Source organism: Uloborus diversus, chromosome 5 (genome assembly GCF_026930045.1).
Source record: "Uloborus diversus isolate 005 chromosome 5, Udiv.v.3.1, whole genome shotgun sequence".
Lineage (NCBI taxonomy): Eukaryota > Metazoa > Arthropoda > Arachnida > Araneae > Uloboridae > Uloborus > Uloborus diversus.
In genome coordinates this window covers 86,908,607-86,929,919 of record NC_072735.1, presented here as the reverse complement: position 1 = coordinate 86,929,919, position 21,313 = coordinate 86,908,607, and the positions used below count along the sequence as shown (strand labels likewise).

The following is a 21,313-nucleotide window of genomic DNA, read 5'->3' as shown; positions in this document are numbered from 1 at the left end:
GGGCTAAAATAAAAATACAAATATTAGTTAAAAAATTAATCAGATGTTCGGTATTTGGTTAAAATTGTAACCAAATATTCGGTATTAGATGTTCGGCAAAATTTGGTATTCGGTGCATCTCTAAAAAGTAGAATACAGCTCTAGTAATTGCCCGTGAATTCGGCTGCCGGCTCTTTTATGTTAAAAGTTCAGAATGATCACTGGTGCTAAAATATTAATTTTGTGCAGTGTGCAACATAACTTATTAAAATTGTGAAGATATAGTTTCCAGAAAAAGAAAAAAAGGAAATAACATGACTAATATTATATATGAAATTCAATTTTTCGTCATCTAAATCTTGCGGTTCTCTGAACTCAGGATCGATTTCTTGCGTATATCATCCGGTATAAATAAAAAAATTTTGAAAGAGAAATAAAATAATAGAAAAGCAAAAGGAAAAAGCTATTGTTCATGCTGCTTTTGCATTGTACGCTGCTTGCAGTTTCCATTAAAAATAAATTAAAAATCTGGCCATTTCCAAGTTCGCTAGCGCTTTGTATAAAAATATTCATTGGATAGTTTTTAAATTGCTTGGAATTCAATTTGCAGCTTTTCTTTTTTTTACCGTTCAAAAATGTCAAAAACCTCAACAAAGCTTTTTTTTTTCTGTTTTCCTTTTTTAAAAAGTTGTATTGTCTTCGTTCGAATTCGTAGATCGGTCATTTCCCGCTCATAGAAAACAAAATAAAAAACTTCAAAATCTTTTGGTTGAACACTTGTGCCATTTGAATGTCTTCCAGTGCATTGAGAAACATTAAAAGTAAAGAAATGAAGCAAAAAGCCCTACTAAGCAAAAAACAGTATTACAAAAACATGTCAAGTTTTGATTGATGACTTTATTTATTTGAAACTAATAGTTTATATAAGTTTTCAAATTCCTTCTGCGAACAAATATACTGAATTTACATAGTTTATTCAACCATATTATTTAATAAATAATACGGAACGTGATGGTAAGAGCCCTCATTTCTGTGTTGAAAAAGAAAATACGTTAAAAGTGATGAAGGGGTTTGTTTTTTTTTTTGGTAAGATGGAGTTGCTTGACACCTGTCTCCGAACTTATTTTTATTTGCTCGACAGCTGTATTTGCGTTTAATAATAGAAATTTATTGAAAAAATTGGCAGAATGGTGCTTTTTCAAAAATAATGACTCAAAAAGGTGTGATTTTTGTTTCTGTTACAAAATGCGAAATTGAACATTCCTTTTCCCTCCCAGAGCGGTATTTTTAAACCTATTATGTCAATGACATATGCACACACATATACATACAGTGCTGGTAAAAAAAATTGCATCACCCTCGCATTTTCACAAAAATGGGATTATGTGAGAAGTTTTGGTCGACCGATTAACGATAAATGTATGTGAAATTCTGCAAAACTTATGAAATAAACTTTTAACAGCAGGAATCCGATAATTGTTTACGTAGATCGGGGCTGTTTCCGGGTCAAGGCAAACTGCTGACCCCATGCTCATTTTTCCATTTCTGAACCTGCATGTAAGTTTAGAGAAAAAAATTACTTAACCCCATGTCAATTGAAGTCTAATGGCAGGATAAAGGTTTTTAAATTGTTACTTACCAGTTTTGCCCTATGGTACGGAGCAGAATCATCCTGGAAAATGATGTTTGGAACTGAAGTAAAGTGATCCCGGATAGTAGGAAGCAATTTCTCCTCCAAAATGCCAATATACACCTGAGCGTTTACTGTTCCTTGCACAAAGTGAAGCCCACCAACTCTTTGATCAGAAATACATCCCCAAATCATCTGAGATACGGGATGCTTGACAGTGTGATGAATGCAGTCGGGATGATATTCCTCTCCTTTGCGGCGCGGGTGATGCATTTTTTTTTACCACCAGTGTAGTTGTATGTGTATATAAGAGACTTATTGCTCGACACGACCCATAAATATAACAAACGAACTTTAACTCGCCTCAACCATTCAATTTTAAACTTAAAACACACCATAATTAATTTTGTCGATTTTAGAAAATTATCCTAATGAACGTACTACTATCAATATTACTTTTATTAGCGATTAGTTCTTACTTAATTTCGTCATAAAATTGGTCTGCCGACTTCACTTGCTTGCAATAACTCGCAAATGTGAGGAACCTCAAGAATAGATAGCTTCTTGATACTAGTTCATAGAGTGAAGTAAAGCTTGACCACGGAGAGATGGCGGGTGAACTCTCAGCGGAAACGGACCACTTTATTTGGTAAAGGGAAGGATAGGCGAGAACGCTCGATTTCGCTGCTTGTACGCTCTAGCTGATTCTACCTTTTAGAAAATGAAGTGGTGTGTTTTCGCTTCCAGTTTACCCGCCATTTTTTCGTAGCCAAGCTTTACATCTTTGCATGTATTTCGCAGCTGCTCTTTACTTTAATGTGACAAGGTAGGAGAAACTCTGATCTGTTTCGTGTTAAGAAATGGCAAATATACCCCTTGCAGGTGCTGCTGTACAGCATGACTTAGAAATACTTTTCAATGAAAGTTTGCCGATGGTTTGAACTTTTCGCGCGTTTTACTCAGAACTTTAAGAGAGGTCCACTTGTATCCCTTTTTTAAACTCTTATTAAGTCCCCCCCCCCCTTTTTGTCAGTTATTAAAGGTTTTATGTGTAGAAATTTTCACTTAAATCGAGATAGCTTGCATTGATATTTTTTTCTTAACGATTAAATGATATACTGATTTATATAATACAGGGGAACTAGTTAGGTTTTATTTAATACTTGTTACAAATTTTAATGATGGTTTAAGACTTATAATCCTGGCTTTAGTTGTTGCTATTATTATTATTATTCTCTTGGAAGGCATGAAGTCTATAACGTTGAAATAGATAGTGTGTGTAAAATGTATTAGACGCGCAACGCACGACTTCGAATGTTAAAGAAAACTAGGTTTTCAAACAGTTCTTAAAATATCGGTGGACAAAATATTACCAAAGAAGTTAGAGTACCATCGCTATGTCTTGCGGTATACCGAAGCATGACATATATTCTACTTCATATATAAATATAACCGAACGTATTCGTTTATTAAGAAATGAAGAAAAATATCGAAATTTCTCCCCTTTAATTTCAATAAAGGGATAGATTGATCATTTCTTTCATCCCTTGCGCCCTCACGACCTACGTTAATATTACCCATCTTTATACCTCTAAACAGATAACCTGTTGTTATCAGATACAATCACCTGGTTCCGCTGTATACCGAAGAATAGTATAGCGAAATTTAACTGTGTATATGAATATTGTAACACTGAAAATTTGTTTTTTACTGAATTTATCTTTCCTCCACGCAATTAAAAAATAAAAAATAATTCTTTTTTTCATCATTTTCCTCTTTCTCCTATCCACATGACTCTATCTTTACTAATAATAAAGCAGAAAGTCTCTCTGTCCGGAGGATGTCTGGATGTCTGTAGGATGTCTGTGACGCGCATAGCGCCTAATCCGTTCGGCCGATTTTCATGAAATTTGGCACACAGTTAGTATGTAGCATAGGGGTGTGCACCTCGAAGCGATTTTTCGAAAATTCGATGTGGTTCTTTTTTTATTCCAATTTTAAGAAAAAAACTATCATAAATGACGAAATTATCATAACGTGGAACCGTAACATGGGCACAAGCCAATTGGCGAGATACGAAATTATCATAACGTGGAACTGTAACGTCGGTACAAGCCAATTGGCGAGAAAATTCACCATACATTATTTGTAAATATACAAGCGAACCAAAAGACCTTTAATTTTTTCTATTACGGGCGAAGCCGTGCGGGTGCCACTAGTAATTTCTTAAAGTATTTTAATATACGTCGTCATTGTTTGAAAGGGTAATTTTGCATGGTGTTTTTTTTTTCTTTTATTTAAGTTATTCTTTAAGTTAATAAGTTATTCTTTTAATTGATTGTTAAATATATGTTACTTGATACAATTTTTGTTCTCAAGGTAGACCGGGCAAAGCCGGGCAACGCACTCCTAATATATAAAGATTTAAAAGCTACTGTTAATGTGATTTTATACCTTTTTGTTTGTTTGGCGAAACATTTATTATTGCCAAAGAAAAAACATCCGCTTCACTCGCAAAAGGGCCTGGTTCCGTTAGCGTCGGCGCTTGGCACTTAGGCGCTGAGCAGTTCAGTCTAGGATTACATTTTTAAGGCAACCGTTAATGTAAATCATTGTTTCGGCGATTTGTTTTGAAAGAAAAGAAACTTTTGATTTGTTTTTATACGAGTGAAATGTACGACATTTTCTTCTTTTTTCTGACGATGATGTTTGAATGTTCCACAGGATGTGTTTTTTTTTTCGTTAGACGGATGGATTATGATAGCGTGGTTGCTGGGCAAGTTTGGCGATAAACAATAGAGCTGCAGAATTATTTTTACATTTGAAAGATATTATTTGGTGTCTTTTTTTTTTTTTTTGTTTATTTGGCGAACTATTTTATATTGCAGTAAAAACCGCTTCACTCGCTAAATAGAGTTTTAAAGCAACTGTAAATCTAATTTAACGATTTGACGAAAAGTTTTAAACTCCAAAGAAACTTAAATAGTTTTTTTTTTTTTTTTTTTTTTGAAAAGGTGTGTACGCATTTTATACAAAAAAGAAACAAAAGAAAAAACGATCATTTCACATCAGAGGCGGAGGGGGCGTCAATTCTTTTTATTCAACAGACTTCCATTAAATTTTTAGCACGGGCATCGCTGTGCGGGTACTGCTAGTTAATATCTATATTACAGGTCCATCATTCTACCTGTAAATAGAAAGCCTGCTATTGCATACAGGCATCCAGTTCCACGGTATACCGAAATTCTACCGTGTAGATAAATATCGCAGAATTTATTTTTTTTCAATACGGAATTTAAAATCAGATAAAAATGTTTTTGATGTTCCGTTATTTCTCTTGTCTTCTCATCCCCATGACCTTCATTAATATTGCCCATCGTTGAACCTGTAAATAGAAAGCCTGTAATCAGATACAAACATCTGATTTATCGGTATACCGAAGGTTAATATGACGGATTTCCACCGTGTATAGTAATGTAACAGATTTAATATTTTCACTCGACGCAATTAAAAGTCAGATTAAAATTCTTTTGATTTTCCATCATTTCTATCGTCCTCGCATCCCCATGACCTCCGTTAATATTGCCCACCATTGTGCCTGTAAATAGAAAGCCTGTAATCAGATACAAACATATGGTTTCCCGGTATACCGAAGCTCAGTATAATGGAATTCTACCGCGTATAGAAATGTAACATTTATTTTTTCAATGCGCAATTAAAATTGCGATTAAAACTACGTTGATTTTCCATCCTTTCTCTCTTCCTCGCACCTCTACGACCTCCGTTAATATTGTCCATCCTTTTGTCTGTAAATAGAAAGCCTGTTGTTATCAGATACAGACATCTGCTTGATTTACATGCCACGCGCCGGTGAGCATTGTCTCTTCGAGCGTAGAGTGTATCCAGATAACCCGGGTAGCCTCGGGGTCCGTCTCAAAACGCGAGCGACCAAACGAAAGCCATTTCTTAATAGACGCATTCTTATTTTGATTCATATAGATCAGGGGTTGTCAGCGGGTGAATCGCGGAACGATTTCTTGTTGATCTACGTAAGTTATGAGACGGCTCTCTTACTACATGGTGGCTTCATCCCACTTTCCTTATCGTAAAGTGACAAGGAACAAGCATCGTTCTTGCTCGACAAATTCGCACGCTGAAGATCCTTTCAGATTATCTTAGTTGATTATTCGCCAAAATTTAATTTTCTTATGGCAAGGTCTAAATTTCTTATTCTTCTATCAATGGATGATTTTAGTATGCACATTTGACTTTTATTTGTTGATATATTGTTCAAGTACAGTAAACTCTGGACTATCCGGCTCATGAGTTTTCGGTCTCCGTACTTCCCGACACAGTAAGAAAATGAGGAATGTTGGAAACGACGGTGTGATATGTAAAGTGTTACACAGCACTTCCCGTGGTTCATTGCAACGCACTTAAAACCAAAATGAGTATTTCTGGCATGAAATATGTATTTTCATCAATGCGAAATCCAAGCAGACCGAGTAATTTAAGCGTTAATAGTCAGTAAAGTAAGATTTACTCACTTTTTTAACGTTTCGGGTTACGTTTCTATTTCGTTTTTTTTTTTTCCCCGCAACTGTATAAGGCTTGTCCATATACAAATGACATCACACTTTTTTTCAACAAATTTCACCCTCCTCCCCCTTTGTCACACTTCACGCTGTTTTATATAAGCATATTATTAATTTAAAAAAATGTGAGTTGTGACGCTTCTTCCTTACCCTCTCCCTCCTTGCCACAAACTATTACAATTTCACAACCCCCCTCCCCTCTCAAAGCTTGGCACTATCTGTGGACGTCCCCTATGAACTCTTTTGCTGACTGAAAGTGTGGAACTTTCGTAGTGTAGTTGATGCACGTTAAAAAAAATGCATCTGGTGCACTCAAAGATGAACCATATACAATTATACATAAGACGTTCAAGATGCATCAGATGCATTGCTATAGTATACGGATTCATCAACTACAAATCAGCGATATTAAGATTTACGCATTGCAATGATGCATTTAATTCACAACCTAAACCCCGCGCAATGCTATTATTGCGGCAGGTTTTATCATCCCTTAGTTGCACAAAATATAGGATCAATAAAACTTACAGCATTATAAGACTCTTTTTTTTTTTTTTTTTTTTTTTGACCCAAAAGTTTTTAATCACCAGAAATTTTTGAAAGAAATAAATCAGCTAAAATGCCGGGCTTCTCAAACTTTTATGCATGCGAACCCATTTTCTAGAAATTGATGCGACCCTCTTTAGTTTAAAGAAAAACTTTTTAACTATGATTTTATAATTAAAACTCAAAAACCATTAACTTATATCGCATGCAAAATTTGATATTTTGGCAATTTTTTTTTCACGTGGAATAAAACTAAAAATTCCTTAACCTAAAAATATTGCAATTTCCTTAACACTGAACTCTCAAGTGAGTTTTCGTACAAATCCCAGAAGAATTGGACTTCAGCATTCAAACGTTTGTAATGATGGCTTTATATGCCAAGCAACATTTCTTAAGAGGATAAATTGTCGTCGCCATGGTTACAAATCGTATGCATTCATACAAGGCTTAACTTAAGCAAATTCACTATTAAAAAAGGTTTCACAAAATAACGTTTTTTAGGAAAAACATCAACATAGATGAACTTTAAAAAAAGCATAACTCCATCTAAATACAAATTTTCCAGGTTATTAATTTTCCTCATATTAGATTGATAAGAAATAAAAATGCCATAAGGGTATATAACAGGGTAAATTTAATCTTTATTACGAGTATACGAGTACAAATTCGACATAATAACCAGTTTTTTATTACCGCATCCTAATGAGCATTTCTATTTTCGTGGATATGCCTCGTATAACTTAATCTAGAAAAGTACCAAGTCATAATATGACGAATGTGAATCTCTTCTCCATTTTCATTCCAGCTCATTTGTAGAAACAAGAAACTCAACGAGTGGGGTCCTATCGCCATCCGTGATAGCGAAAAATGTGTTTGAATTCAAGACGTCAAAATTCAAATGCTTTTTTTTTTGAGCAATCACCATTGCTAATTGTTTTCATTTGATTGTCGTGGCGTTGTGGTTCCTTTTTCAACTTGGACCAGGGGCCTCTGTAGGTGCAGCTACTCCCGGAATCCGGTTCTACTGAGCTAGGACGTCCATGTCCTACACACGCACCCACACGCGCCTATGTGCACACACTCACAGGTCTATTCACACACGCACACACAAGCTTACACACGCACGCCTGCATACACATGCCTGCAGACACAGCTGTACACACGTAACTGTCAAGGGGGAAAGACGGGCTTGAGGGGATAGGAGCCATTTCTAGAAACATTTTAGGGTTCTGTGGCAACTCGTGATTGCAAAACACATAATTTGAATTCAAAAATCAAATTAATCCCTTTTTTTTTAATTTTTTTGTCAGCAATGGTGAAGGTTGACGCTATAAATTACCGCCCCGTGTGACAACCGTGCTAAGAACGCAACTGATGACAGGCTTATGCTTAATAGAAATATATCGTGCTTTAATCCCGAAAGTATTGAATACTCTTCAAAAAACTACTTCGTTAATCCAACAACCAGTTACATCTATCATCATTACACTTGCGGTTCTATTCCGGTAGTCAATTTGCATTGTTGGAATGGTTGATTGTTATTCCGTATCTAAACACCATTATGCTAATTTGTGAACTGCAGTTCACCAATTTAGCTCTAGTATTTTATTCTGGAATATTAACCACAAAATTTAACCCTTTCGTTCGGATTTTATGGTATTTTTTTTTCTTCATGTGCGGCGGGGGTGGTGGACTGTTTTTACATGCAAGAGAAGCTGGTCAAACAAAGGGGGGTGTCTCACACTCAAGTAGTTAACGTTTTTCGCTTCAATGAAGAAGAAAAGTGCTTCTCTCTCCCAGCGTATTCTCTTTTAGTAAACCTTATTACATAAACTATTTCATCTTTTGTTGGATTAAATCGGCTTAAATAACATGTTAAAGGTATTATTTTAAGGACAGAAGTAGTTAGCGTTTTTCCCCACTGGTTTTAAATGAGCTGTCTGGATCTTTGCGTCTAGTTTGAAGTACGTAAAACAACCCAAGGTGAATCATGTAGTATATATTTATCTGTTTATCTATGCATATATCAGGGTTTAAAATTAACTGTCGTTAGTCGAAATTTGCAATTAAATATTACATCTGTAGTTTGGAACAAAAACGACCAATGTGATACAGCGTTCTATAGTTGAGTTATGCTTATCACATTTACCAAGATCCTATAATCTTTCTTTTTTTAAACAATCGTTTTTAGAGCTAAACCCACCAATGTAATTTAAGTATAGTTAAAATAATATGAAATTCAATGTAGATTCGTGTAGCGTGAGACAATAATACCTTGAAGCGTTCAAAATTTCACTGGTCTCGGTCGTGGAAGTTTGAAAGTTGGATAGAATCGGAAAAAGTTAAAAAAACTTTACCATCACTTTTATCATAATTGATATTTTTGTCATTGGTTGAGAGAAAGGAACAATTTTAGCCCTTAGAAGTATCGTGGCTACTGTTTCTTTCAGTCATAATAGTCTGAAGTATAAACATAAATTGAGATATCAAATTTAAAAAATGACAAATTCATTAGTATTTATTAGTAAGTTTTCTTAAATATAATTCTTGAGATAGTAATCTGGCCCAATCCTGACAAACTCATTTCATTCATTCACAACAGGAAACAAAAATATTATATATGCTGACTAACTCACGTATTAATGCGTTGTCGAAAGAAAATGAAGTAGCAGAGAAGATAAAAAGAAGAAATTAAATGTACGGGTTTTAAACATTAAAGAAATGCAGGTGATAAGTAATAAATAGCATAAATAAATTGATGTGAATATGATATTAAATATAAAGTAGCGACACATGAAAATATCAGTAGATTTTGCATTTGATAGAGTGAATTTTCAAGAACTATTCTGAAACTGTGTTCTAGTTTCACAACATTTTTGTAAATAAAGCATTGAGTTTTTTCATAAATTTTTTGATTACTATATTATAGTTATTTTTGAATGAAAATTGTTCTAAATGGGTCTAAAGAAAGAGTCCCTGATTTTGTATCAGCGTTTGGGGAGTCTGTACCCTGTCTACGCGTAATGTACGATTGCGGAACTTTATGTACCTTATTTTCAAAAAGTTTTAATTTTAGAAACTTACAATTTTTGCAGTATTTTTAAAGAGATATCTAAGAGTCTACTGAAATAAAATATAAAAGCAACTTTGTTTATTTCCTAATTTATTAATTTTTTACCAATACAGTGGGCGCCGGTTAATTGAATCAGTGGTTAATCGAATTAGCCGCTTTATTGAATCAGCAGCTTTTTGGAATCAAAACTGAAAACCCGCTTATACGAAAACAAACGTGATTCATATGAGCGGCAGCCACTCTCGTCACTTCCTGAATCAAAAAAGAAAAAGCTGGTTTTGACTATAAAAACAGCTGAACAGAAAACGTGTTGAGTCTTAAAGCAAAAATTTCAGTTCAGATAAATGAAATGTGGTGAAATTTTCAAAGTGATATGTAAAGTAGTTTTCTATAGTTTAAAATTGACGTTTTGAGAAAATCGCGTTTGAAAGCGAAATAGTATGTACATTTTAATAGATTCTTTAATATCTAAATTGAGTTACCTTTTCATAGACATAGAAACATGAATTCGGTGTCATTTGAACGCTCAGTTTGAATATTTTACCATACATAAAAAAAAAAAAAAAAAAAAAAAAATTAAAAGGTTTTTTGGTTACCAACTCTCCTTCAGCAGCCTTTTTTAATGACAAACTTGAGAACTTTTCTCCGTATTATCTGCAAGAATTACTTGCGATTTTTCTGATTCACTAGCAGGAAAACCTTTTTTCTATGTTAACAGTATTTGAGTTTAAAAGACTTCTAGCAACAGGTTAGCAAGGGGCAATCCTAGAGTAACATACGTATTAATTGCCGCACAAAACACCCTACAAAAGCTACAAATATATTAGACCCTTGATTTCCTTGCATGAATCTTAGGAAGAACGTGGACTCTACTTCTACATAATGCCATTAATTGTTTAAGATTTCAGGAAACAATATTAAAAAAAAAATGTTTGTTTCAGTAACGGACGTAAGTCATGAGACACGTTCCTTACTCATTCAAGAAAGTATTAAATAAACACTGTTTCTAGAAATCTGAAAATGTTAATTGCATCGCATTGCGAAGTTTATGTTCTTCACAAAAGTCATACGCAATGAAACAATCTAACATATTTGAAGTTTTTGTAGAGTGTTTTGTGTAACAATTGATATTTCGTTAAAGTAGAATTGCCTCAATGCCAAACTATTGGGGAAAACTCTACTGAACATAGATTAAGCAAAAGGATTTTACCTGTACAAACAAGCCTTATCGCAATTCTGTCGTGAGAAGGACAGTATCTGCAAAATTTTCATTTTTTTTTTCCATCTATTGCACTTTAGCTTTGTTGTGCAAGCTTGCTTATTTGGTTTCCAGTAAAAGGAAAATCACGGTAAAAAACGTCAAATTTCAACATTTCTCTATCTTATACAATTAAAAACTGAGCGTATGTACCTATGTCTAAGCTTCTTCTCCCGAGCGACAGTGAACTGACCATCGAACCAGGTATCGATGGATTCGTAATCTTCCTGCCTTTATGTTTGGCTATTTAACATACTTCTCTGATAATAATTAGCGGAGATATCAATTAAAAACTATTAATTATGGCACTTAGACATAAAATCCCTATTTTTTGAAGGCTTTCCTCCATTCAAATTATTATTCAGTGCTTCATCTCAACTTTCTGTAACAATGCTTTTATTAAAATTTATAGCGTGAAGAAATCGTTGAGACGAAATATCTGTTGCCATTTTTTGTCTCGACTATGAGCAAATAAAATTCTAGAGTTTGTTTTAAAGGCTTCTTCTGTAATCGGGGGATTAGAAATGTTTATTTTTTTGGTTATTGTCCCGCAATCTGCCGCAAAAGTTTACTGATTTTTTTTTCTTTTTGTTCAAGCCTGAGTGTTGAACACGCGTCACTTGACATAACTTTTATTTTCGAGGTGGACCGTGTAAAGCCGGGCGACGCAACTAGTTGTTAATATGAAATTCGAAACATGTTTCTTCAAATACCTCAAAACCTCATTTCTAAAGACAATTCCCTTTACCTTCACATGGCACTGTTGCCGAGCAATTAACTTTGAGCTTGAGATCTATACTGCGTTTGCGGAAAAGATAAACCTAAAGTTTTTAAAAAAAATGCCATTATGGCCACTTTTGATGGCTATTTCCCGAATTAAAAAAATAAATAAATAAATAAACCAACAGTATTCTCAAGTTTGCTTGGCACCGATTAATTCTTGTCCAAGTCAAATACGTGATTGACGTCGCCAAATGGCACATTTACGTTCTTTTTGTTTACGCCTAATGCAGCGCTTCTGAACTTTTTTCGACCTACGAACTAACAAAAGCTTTTTGAAAAATTTCGGGGACCGGTGGGGTTTTTGTCTTACTTTTTTTTGCAAAAAGATTTAAAAAAAAAAAAAAAAAGAGACCGAGAGTCGTAACCGGTGTGGATTTTTTTTTTTTTTTTTAATTTTTTATTTTTTACAAATTAATGCTTGTAATGAAGAAATGACGTCTAGTATTAAAGAACTGTCACAAAAACATATTAAATGTGAAGATAAGTAGTTATCACAATAAATATGAATACGTAAATAAACATTCAGGATTAAAATCCTATCCACCGGTTAAGAATCGCTGGTCTGTCTATCTTTCGCGTAAACGCATTATATGAATACTGACAATAATTGAAACAATAAATGTTTTGAATGAATTTTATAAGATGGTTCGTATCGTTGTCGTTGCAGATCTTCATGCACAAGTCTGCGATGCAGCACCATTCGCGGGAGGCGCACCGCGGCGACATCAAGCCCTACCAGTGCCAGCAGTGTCTCAAGTCCTTCTCCTCCAACCACCAGCTGCTGCAGCACATCCGCATCCACACCGGAGAAAAGCCCTACAAGTGTTCCTACTGCGACCGGAGATTCAAACAGCTCTCTCACGTGCAACAGCACACCCGCCTGCACACAGGTATGCACCAGCAGATTGCCCGTCCCAGTGATTATGGCCCAAGATCCGACTTGGGTTGACCTATCCTCATCGAGTTTCTTAATGAGTTATGCATAAAAATGCATATAAAAATATTACAAACGAGATATTGAAGGAGCCAGTGGGTCGCATTCTTTTCATTACTGAGGGCTACTTGGTAGCGAATCCAAAGCGGACCATATACGATAGAAATAAAATTTTCACAGCAATTACATGAGGTGAAATGAGATAAATCCAAAAGTTTTCTCTAATAAATTTAATTACAACTATTATAACGCCCCACCCCTTCCCCATCCCACCACCACATGTAGTCAGTACAATCGGAATTTGGAAGTGAAGATGATTATTAAATGAAAATATTTATAGTTTTGTTTGTTTGTTCACAACATTTAATATAATTACAAACAACACTTTTGAACATATCACTCGTTTGGAAGAAGAGTGCCACAAAACGAAATTTTTAATTTTCTCTTTTTTTTTCGCTTAAATGGTTTCAAATGACGTTATCTTCTTTGGAAAATAATGAAGATTTTTTGTTCTTATATTGACCACTGGAGAGCACAGCAAACTTACTTTTCTTAATGCAAAAAGCCTAAAGAGTTCATCTTCAAACGCTTCTGCTGTAAAATTTCATTTATTCGTTTTGTGGCACTCTTCTTCCAAATAAGCTATATATTATTGTTAGAGCACATATAATAAGGAAATAACAACAAATTAGTTTGAGGAAATGAAAAATCTAGGAGAGAATAGCATCTAATACGAGTCACCTTCACAACATCAGATTTGTGGATGAAAGCTGCTCTAAAATCCTCGAAAAAAAAAGGCGATAATGTCAAAAATATTTAATGTGACCACGAATTCGAACAAATTATAGTTATACATAAAAAGTATAACTATAATTTGTATCAAATTATAGTTAGTTTTACTTTTGTATTCAATTTTTTCAAACGTTTTGTGATTACTTGATGGATATGACTAAATATTGCTTACGCTAAGAGGTGTCTGAAAAAGTGACGTAGTGACGTCACAATAGCTCTTGCTCCTTCATTTAATCTTGGTTTTTTTTTTCCCCCTCACTTTAGTTGAACAGAATTGCCGAAAACCGGCGTTTCTTAAAAATTAATGAACGTTTCGACAATTTTATTTCCGCATATGAGACGTTGATTAGAAGAGAAGTCAACAATAGAACCACAGACTGGAGAAAAACTCGAAATGCATGGACATCGTTTTCGTTTTGCTATGCCGAGGATATTCGTCAGAGTTGATTGTGGACGATTAAATCAACATGTTTATGAAGACCATTAGGCTGTAAAAAAGAGCCGGCAGTTGGTTTGAAATCATACACAAAACAAATCGAAAATTATTGTTTACAGATTTCTTTCTACGACCAACCGGTTTGCAGTCGTACATTCTGTTCTCATTGTTTTTGTTTTTTAAAATCTTTTTTTATCATACTAGTTGTCTTTCAAGTGTGTCATTAAGCAAACATTTACTAAATAGATAGGGAATTGGGAACCATATAACAAATTCAATACAGCACGCAACTTGTTGTTGCTTTCATTATAGATTTAACTCAAATGTAAGTGAAAAAAGGTAGCGATTTAGAACAGCGTTTTACAAGGCTATCAAAAAGCGGAGTATTGAAGAGAACCGAGTATATCTCAAGAGGTTGATTAATATACTCTCAATAACCGAATTTCCTATAGTATTTGAAGATTAGCATTGATTTATTAATAACAGTTAATCTAATTAAAATGAATGACTAATACAAGTTAATGTCCGCCGTGGGAAGGTAAGGTACTGAAACTACAAGTTTTTTATTTATTTTGCATTTGTGTCATCTATTGTGCTTGAGCTTTATTGTACAAGCTTGCTCTTTTGGTTAACGCTGAAAATGAAACACGAAAAAAATGTCAAATTCCAACATATTTCTATTGTTAGTATAGAATCCAAAATTCGTCTCTTTAACTATACACTGTAAAAAAATTCCGAAACGTTACTGAATATTTCCGTGTAACGGTTCGGGTTTTAAATGGTTTTTATCCACTTCTTGGAAAAATCAAGTATCATTGTCAAAAAGTTTCCTGAATTGCTACAAAATATCCGAATGCAGTCTACTCTCTGTTGTAAAAAAAAAAGCTTTTGCTCCCAGTTTAAAGATTAACTGAGCGTATTTATAAAGTGCAGCCGCTTTCGTACGAATGCGGCCCGTCCAGACTCATAAGGCATCCAAAGGGTGCAAACCAGTCTATGGACAACAGAGCTTTGCGAAGAATTGCAGGCGAGTAAAATTCTTAATACTTACTTGAAATTCTGAATTCGCTTTGGCCATGTATGCAACACTGCTTTTGGAGCTCTCCTGGAATCGCAGGAAGGTGCCAAACTATTATAGTATGTCCACCTAAGTTTACTCTAAAATTCGAGTGATACGAATGAATTTAAACGGGAAGCTTCCAGGATAATTTCAGGAAAGTTACTGAAGTCTAGCGGAAAACGTTCCTGGTTTTTGTAAGATATGTTACTGGTTGAAATTGGGCGCATCACCTGCCCATTATTTTCCAGGAACGTTTCTGAATCGTCTTTACAGTGTAGCAAACTTCATTAAGAAATACTACGCTTTACCTTCCCACGGTAGATGTACACTGTATTACCAAAAATATTCGGACACTTTCAGAAATTCTTTTTTTTCTTCTTTTTCTTTTCTTTTTTAAACCATTTCGAGAAATAGTAGACCTTTCTTTCTTTAAATTTTTTCATGTAAAGAGTATATGCACATGCTTTTTAGAATTTAGATTGTGTCTGTTTGCATTAGATATGTGACGTCTTGCATTGTCTCTTTGCTGCAGGCGAACGGCCGTACAAGTGCCATCTCCCCGAGTGCAACCGGGCTTTCATCCAACTGTCCAACCTGCAGCAGCATCTGCGTAACCACGAGAGTCAGGTGGAGAGGGCCAAGAACAGGCCCTACGTGTGCAGCACCTGCGGGAAGTGTTTCGCCACAGATTCGAGTCTGCGCACCCACGGCTCCAAAGTAATGAGCTGTAGCCAGAATAATCACGTAATGCCACCACTAGACACATTATTATTACTGTCGTGTCCCTCCTTCTCTTACTCTCTCCAACTGTCTTTTGCTGTCTCTCTACTTATTGTACAAAAAACTTTAACCATACTTCATTATTTTGTCTATTTTGCCATCGCACCATCAATGTCTCTAATGACACGTAGAAACTCAGTCTGTGCAAACGCCATATTCGTTTAAATTTACACAGAAAAATAATTCTTGCTCACCTCATTAAAACTTCCCGAAGGTATCCATCTGGGCAAGTCATGACAGTGATAGGAACAGGGGACCCTCGGGGGTGATGTCTTCACCGCACTAAAAGATTGGATTTCCATTGAACAAGGTTTTCAATTAAGGCGACAGAGTTGTGGTTAGACTCTGGTCTCTTAAGCTCAAAGGCGGAAGTTCGAACCAGGCTCCAGTCGGTGGATTTTCATGATGCAGAAAATCAACAGCGTCCATGTCGTATGATTTTGCTGTTTTTAAAAGATTCCTCGATTACTCGCGTGACTTGGAATTCTCTTGGCAAAATTAAATTTCTGGTGCAGTTTCGCATCGATTAGAGCCCAGACGCTTCCATCTTGTGGGGAAACGGAGAGTCAAAATTCTCGTAGTAATGAAATCCACCGATAGTGGTGCGACATGAAAGAATGGATGCTACATTGAGGGATCGTTCTACAAAAGGTAGTGCCTCTAACGCAGCCCCATTTGGGAAAAAATAGGTTTTCAATTAAAGCAACAAAATTCTGCTACTGTTTAGTGTAGGAAGTAAATTTCTTAATAATTTGCTTGTGAAAACCGCATTATACTATATGATATGTAAAAAATAAAAAAAATAAACTGCTATACATTGAAAGTATTAATTCAGAGGTGAGCGAGGAATTGTGTTTTTTTAATGTTATTTTTGGGGGTTATAATGTTTGATGCCAGAAAGAAGTCCGCATTTTTTTTTTTTTTTTTTTTGTCAAATGACAGAATTAGTAAATAGAAATTTAATTATAGGTATACTTTTACGATGAAGTGTGTTACTTATTCTTAATCATGTGATATTTACTTAATGCTGCTGGTATTGTTTTACTCAAGAGTAGTCCTTACATGTCCTCTAATTTGAAAAATTAATTTATGAGTACTGGGAAGTTCTTATATCTTACAGATATATACTCTTTAATTTTTTAATGTTTAAGAATTTTATAACTTTTCAAGAATTTCTACAAATATGTCCAAAACAGTAGTCCCTGCATTTTGTAGATGCGTTCTTATGTTTTCATTGAAGGAAGAACACAGTCGAAAGTGGCATAATTGATAATGAAGTTTAAGATTCTGTTTCAGTTTAAGTAATTAAAAGAAAGATTATTTTTCGCTCTAAGCATACAGTTCATTTTAATTGCAGTGGGGCATTCTACAAAATGCATTCTACAAAAAAAGCGCTTTTTTAGGTCTAGGGTGGTTAGTTTCAAAAATATTTATAATCTCTACTTATAATATATACTTATAATTATATACGTTTTTAGGCCCTTTTATTGAGATTTAGAAAAGTATAACAAATTTTGAAAATGATCAATACCAATTAATGATGTTATAAAAATTTTTAAATGTTTTTTCACTGAACAGAGGGATACTTGTACGCCTACGTTACATGTCACAACACATTTCTTCCCATGTACTTTTTCATTTATTTACTCAATACAAAAAAAAATATTACAGATTTAATATAAGTGATTTATAAGATTTATTAAGTGATTTATAAGAAATTTAAATCACTTGATGTTTTTTAATAGGTTAAAAGAATTATGTTGTAAAATAAAAAAATATATAGCATTCCACTTTTGAACCACTGTCACAGTATTTCTTGTATCCTTTCAGGATTTAATTAAGTAATAGAATTTCCTATAGACGACAATACTGGCAGCTCATTACAGAGGTTTAGAATCACAAGTTAACCCTTTTCAATTCCAAGTCTTCATAGTGAAGCTAAAGAACTTAGTGTGAAAGAATTTCAGCATTATTCTCTTTGAAGTCAAATAGGTCCTTAACTTCGTGTATCCTCCGTTCTTGAGTTAAAAAGGAAAGAATTGTTTGTGTACAAAAAGTATAGTTAAAATTGAATCACTTTTTTAAAGTAAATTCTAAATAACATGTTGCGTTAACCTTAAATCAACACAATGATCATAGCAAAACATAAGTATTTGTATCCCCCGTTAGAGTATAGATGTAATGGAGGATATACAATCAGAAATGGAGCATACAAATTTTTTTAAAAATCTATTTTAAGAAAGATGTGTACATTTTAAGCAGTTCAAATCGTGTTCCTCATACAAGATGCAATGTTTATTTAAATGAAAAGTTTAAAAATAACATTTAAAATATATATTTACTCTATCCGTTACCCTCCGTTCACATCCAAAATTTTAACTACAAAAGAAAGTTACAAAATAACCAATAAAGAATGTGACTAACTATGTAAGAGTAAAAAGGTGCCTAAAAGGAACAATATAAATAACTTTTTAAAAAATTGAAGATTTTTTTTTCATGAATTCTAACTTCAAAAACCTACGTTTTTTGTATAATGGCCCAGTGAAACATTTTTGTGTTATTTTGCATTGTGTTTTTTTTTTTTTTTTTTTTTTTGAAAATTCTAAATTTACTTGATTAAATTGTTGAGTTGGGGGGGGGAGATGTAATAATTCATTACAAATGACAGATTTTTTTTTTTTTTTGAATGAAAATACAATTTTCAATGTGCTACATATACGCGCTAGTGCGCTAAAGTTTTCGATTAAAAAAAAAAAAACTTTTTGCATTACTAATTGTAGTAAAATATCAAATGTATTGAGTCTAATGCATTAAATGTGTAATAAACTCCTAATTTATTCAAATGTCGTCTTTGAAGAAGAATAACTTTTATTCTGCATTTAAAAACGCTTTAAAACTTTAATTTCTATTCCAAGAATTTGAATGCTAACATTTTACCCTTGCGTCGTGGTTTAAACTGTGCGTATCGTTAACCAACAGCGGGGAATGAGAGGAGGGGGGAGCACTCTTGAGAGACTGCCGATTTGAAACTTGATTTTTTTCTCCACCTCGATTACAACTGTCGTGAGTTCAGAACTGCTTGTCAGCTAAAATCCTGTAAAACCATCTTTTCCTCTTCCGTGACCCGGTTCGGTAGAGAAAGCTCAGCCCCGTTTTCCATCCTTCACCAGTTCATCTCCCGTCTAGACAGTGTCTCAAAAGGAGCAACGACGACGTGCTCTCACAGGTGTGGTCATTGCCACTGACTCCCAAATCCGGCAAACAACAATGGCTGCTTTAGTTTTTATCTCCCTTCTCGATCTGTCCAGGCTAATTGCAGATCGAACCACCACCATAAAAGCGAAAACGCCATTTTCTTCGCAAAAATCGTTCGCCAAGTCAAAGATCATCAAAGTGCTGAACAGATTGGCGCGAAACCTACACACATTGCTTCTTTTTCCTTTTTGTGGGTCGTTTATTAATCATCCCTTGATGACTTCTCAAAGAGTTTAATTCGTTTCAAAAACTAAGAATTCAAATTTGTGACGTGTTTCTAATTGACGTCACATGTTCCTGAGCTGAATATAAACTTTCTGCTCTGTCTAAAATGTCGTCTAGTTTTTCGTTTCTCGTCATTTGCATATGGGAGCACTTGATAAAGGGCAACTTTGGCCTCTTTATAAATATCGAACGTAGATGAAATAGAATTTCTTTCTTGCAAAAAACGTGAGTCGTTTTTTTTCATGTTTCATAGCTAAAGAATAACTTCAGAAAGGGTCAGTGAGTGTAGGCAGCAAGCTATCATCGTCTAAAACAATGCATCTTGAAGTAAAATGCGCAACGATTATGAGACATTGTTGGGTTTGCTTTCGTATCTATTTAAGGATTCGTCTCTAGTTTTCACCTATTCATGTATTACTTCTTCGACAACTGGCTAATATTGAGAAGAAAAAATTCCGCTACTCTTAGGGTATAGAGAAAAGATTGAGCTCGACCTTTTTCATTTAGTTAAGTTACGAATCTTTACCCGAAAAAGCCATTTATTTTGGGTATTTTGTTCTAATTCTATCAAATTCCTATTAGGGTTGTTAGGGTGTCTCGGCAAAAATATTTTTATAACTAAAGATTTGAAGTTTTGCGGGTAATTTAGAATGTTTCGAGTTCTAATAATAGTCTGCGGTTTTGTCGAAGAGGAAGAAAAATTGAAATATCCTTACTAATGTTATAAATACGAAAGTAATTTTTGTTTGTTTGTTTCCTTTTCACGCTTTTAGTATTCAATTCATCATCATGGAATTTTGTATACACGTTGTCAGAGGTTAAGAAGAGAACACATGGTACCTTTCGTTTAGAAAAAAAAAAAAAGGATACCATGATTTTATTCCAATTTTAAGGGAAATCATAAATTTGAGAGTATCTCATCGAAAAAGTTTATATTTGTTCGATTTTTGCAGCATGTTAAAGCCTTTAAAAAGCTGCACTAGACGAACTTTACCCGAAGTTCGAGGGATGATTAGAACACCCTCTATGTCTTTCTTTTAAGTTGTTTTTACATTCTAAACAAGGTTTATCTTGATTTTTAAAGACTTATATCCGCAGTTTACGTCGGATTTTAACGAAATTAAACTGGGAGGCACTTTTGCACCCGGGAAGGGTGGTAGAGGGGTTTTTGAGCGCCGAAGAAGTACCAAATCGTTCGAATTTTGCTGTTAGGACCAATGCCTTGCACCTTCTCAGCCGGTCTCGAAAGCTGAGATGGACACATCAGGTCTTGGCCCCATGGGCTGTTGCGCCACTGCGGAACTCTATTGAAATTTGGTAGTGCGACGGAATGTCACGTGACAACCCCCCTCCTACCCCCTCCATAAAAAATTCATGTTGACGACTGAAAAACAACCATGTGCTATCATTGTTGGATGTCTGTTGTAATTGTTTGCCACGTAGTGTCACATATTGAGCAGGGTTGCAGAGCGCCAAGGCGGGCCCTTAGTCAGTTATGTCGCCGGGCCCCTCCCCCCCCCCAAAAAAAAAACGAAAAAGAAAGAGAAGAAAAGGGGAAACGAAGAAAAAAGGGAAGAAAAAAGAAAAAAAAATCAGAACTGCTAACGAGAAAACATTTCACTCGATTTTAAGTGCCACAACAGAAAATACCAAAGGAGTAAATTTGACTTAATCCTTACGTTTTCTCTGATTCGAAAATCCCCCCCCCTACCCCCTTTTTCTTTCTTTTTTTCTTTCCTTATCTTCTTCAGAACTGCTGAAAAAAATCAGAACTGCTAACGAGAAAACATTTTACTCGATTTTAAGTGCCACAACAGAAAATACCAAAGGAGTAAATTTGACTTAATCCTTACGTTTTCTCTGATTCGAAAGTCCCCCCCCCCCACTACCCTCTTTTTCTTTCTTTTTTCTTTCCTTATCTTCTTCCTTTCTCGATTTTGCATCAGTGTCGCCCCCCCCCCCCCCGC

At 34.7% G+C, this 21,313-nt stretch overlaps 1 pseudogene; it reads left to right on the top strand.

Annotated features, from left to right (window-relative positions):
* The window catches only part of LOC129222367 (zinc finger protein 583-like), a 96,561-nt pseudogene that overhangs the window by 61,070 nt on the left and 14,178 nt on the right, over window positions 1–21,313 (top strand).